The 2,843-nt window shown below is 40.5% G+C and overlaps 1 pseudogene; it reads left to right on the top strand.

Moving 5' to 3' along the window:
* The first annotated feature begins 1,267 nt into the window (after positions 1–1,267).
* Positions 1,268–2,843, top strand: part of LOC109862670 — an 11,068-nt pseudogene continuing 9,492 nt past the window's right edge.

A 2,843-nucleotide genomic window follows, 5' to 3' on the forward strand; every position in this document is an offset into this window, starting at 1 on the left:
CAATTAATAGTTGCAAGCAGATGAGAAGAATAGCAAACTAACATCTGGAGCTGAGACGGCGTGCAGTGGAGCCGAGAGGAAAAAGCTCACCGGATGCACGGATATCAGGCACCGGAAAACCTCACGGAGGACCGGAATTTCTTTTTCTGCGAGAAAGTTCTGGCCAGACTCTCTGCAACTGAGACGAAGACGAACTCGTTCGCCACTTACATAGCGAGACGGGAAGATCGAGATCGTAAGATCTCTCAGTCAGAGAAGTTCCCAAATTCATCATTTTTGAATTTCATAACGGCACCAAGCTGGTAAGGAAGATCGCGACAGATTATCCGCGGCCCGACGCGCTATCGCGGCCTAATAGGTCAATAACGCGCCGCGAGAGGTCGAGGTCACAACGCGCAGCGCCGAACAGCTGATATCCTCGCACAGGACCGATTTCCGATTCACTGTTTGTTACGCCGCGATCCCAAAAGGACACCGTGCGCGACATTAAGTTCCGTGTGTCTAGTGCAACGATCCCGGCCAACCTCCGCAGCCAGGATCCGGCGAGAGAAGTCAACAGCAAAAAGGTGATGAGACAAATGTTTGATTGTTTGCGAAGCCGTCAATTCGTTAATACTTACGTGCATTTAATGTTGTGCGACGCGACCGCCGTCGCGAGCCTTTCGAGTGCATGATCGAGGATAGTTCCGTCTATATTCCGCGTTTCACTCTCTACTGACGTTAGAGCAGTCAACCTGTTTGCGTGCGTATTTTCTGTTCATTCCGTTGCTTTTTTCTTGTATTTGTGTCACTTGCTAAAGATCTGTACCGGCCGCAAAATTAAGTATTACCTCTCGTTAAACTGACGTTCCGACACGTCTCGATTCTCTGAATTATATCGCGGAGAATATCACGAGACAGTATCGCGAAATAAATTTATTTTCTAGTTAAACCCGCTGGTTCGCTCTTTTTCCTAATGTATCTCGTACACGAACTCCATCTCTCCGTTAGGACCACTTATCTGAATTAGCCGATGCGCTTTTCGCGGCCGTTACCTCCTGCGGTTAATTAACAAAATTATTTGAAGAATTCGGTGATACGCCCCGGCGTATCTGGCGCCCACCTTCAAGAAATTTTGCGTTAACTTTGAGATCCCGCGAGACGTGACGTTTTGTGCCGTTTAAAGAATGGTCTAAACTCACCCCAGACATCGGATTAAAAAATTAACAGTCACAATATATTTGTATATATTTCATTTTTTACTAATATTTAATTTATTTGTTTACAGATCAATTTGTGAGAAATTTAATGTAAGAAGAGCTATCGCATTAAAAGCTGTACAAAGAATAACTAAGGCAATTGTGAAATTAACTCTCATTTTTATCATGTAGCCAGACAATAATACAGTAAAAGAAATTATAACAGGATTTGCTGCAGTGGTTTTCCGAAAGTAATAGGAGCACTTGATGGTACCCACATAAATATTAAAGCACTTCATAGTCTAGAATCTTATGTAACAGAAAAGGACATTATTTTATACAGTTGCAAGTAATTTATATATTGTTTAATTAGATATAATCTAATTAATATAATGTTTTAAATTAGATATAAGTATGTAGCAAATTTATAAAAACAGTTAACTACTATAATTTATTAAAATAATAATATGATAATTTGTAATAGGCGGTTTGTGATCATGAACAAAGATTTCTTCATTGTCTTGCCGGACACGTTGCTTCCGTTTACGATCAACAAGTATTTCGTTTATCAGAAGTATATGAATATTTAAACGATCCAACGAAGTTTCCAAATGACAGTCATTTGATTGGTGATGCATCTTATATGCTTCACAATCATCTAATGACGCCATTCCGACAATAGACATTTAACAAGAAANAAAAATTTCAATTATTGTCTTTCATCCGCTCAAATTGTAAGTGAACGAGCATTTGGCTTATTAAAAGAAAGATTTAGAAGTTTACTAACAGTTCTTAATATGAAACAAGTTCATTTAATCTCAGAATGTATCATTGCATGTTGTGTCCAGCATAACATCTGTTTGTTGCAAAATGACGATTTTCTAAACGCGGAAATAGATATAAGAAATGAGCATATTCAATTACTAAATGAAAGACATGATAATAATGTAGGAAGTGTAAAACGAAATGAAATTTGTAATTCTTTATGCGCAATAAATGTAAAATATCTATTATCTATATTATTTTATCATATAATATATATTATGTATAATGTACTTTGATTTTTTTATTTTNACATTGTGACGTGACACCTTTTTGGTGTCCATCTCAGTGTAATTAACACGGCCACAAGGAGGACAGTAGGCCCGCGTCTCTCATTATTTAGAGAGAGCGACCTATTTCTTGTTGCGTGGCGCCTTGTAGGGCACAGATTTTGCATGTTGCTACCGCCGAATGAGCGGAACGCGCGTTAATAGCGCGTACGCGGTTATTTTATGTAAAAATTACTGTTATTCGTGTAAAGCAAGCCGCTTCGCGGCTAATTGTTTTGTGTCTGTGCCGTCTAGTAAATTGCAGCAATCAGAGAGAAAGAAGCTTATTGCGCGTCAGCTTAAAGAGAGACAGAAGAAGAAGTCGAGCGAACCGCTAAAGAGACAGTAACGTACGAGTCAAGAGGTCGGGTGGCAAGAAGCGATCGGTTGTCTAAGCAAGGACGGTCGGAGAAAGCGCTATTCGGATACCAAGGACGTTGTCGGGATCCGATGAGCGCGTACGACCTTTCGACTCGGGGTGGAGGATCAGCCTTACAAAGCTGTGAAATCTTCTACAGGAATCGGGCGGTGAGGGCCCGGCGCACCTATAGAGTCGCCCTTGAAAGGACAACGC

Source organism: Pseudomyrmex gracilis, unplaced genomic scaffold (genome assembly GCF_002006095.1).
Source record: "Pseudomyrmex gracilis isolate BER0280 unplaced genomic scaffold, ASM200609v1 scaffold_2167, whole genome shotgun sequence".
Taxonomy (NCBI): domain Eukaryota; kingdom Metazoa; phylum Arthropoda; class Insecta; order Hymenoptera; family Formicidae; genus Pseudomyrmex; species Pseudomyrmex gracilis.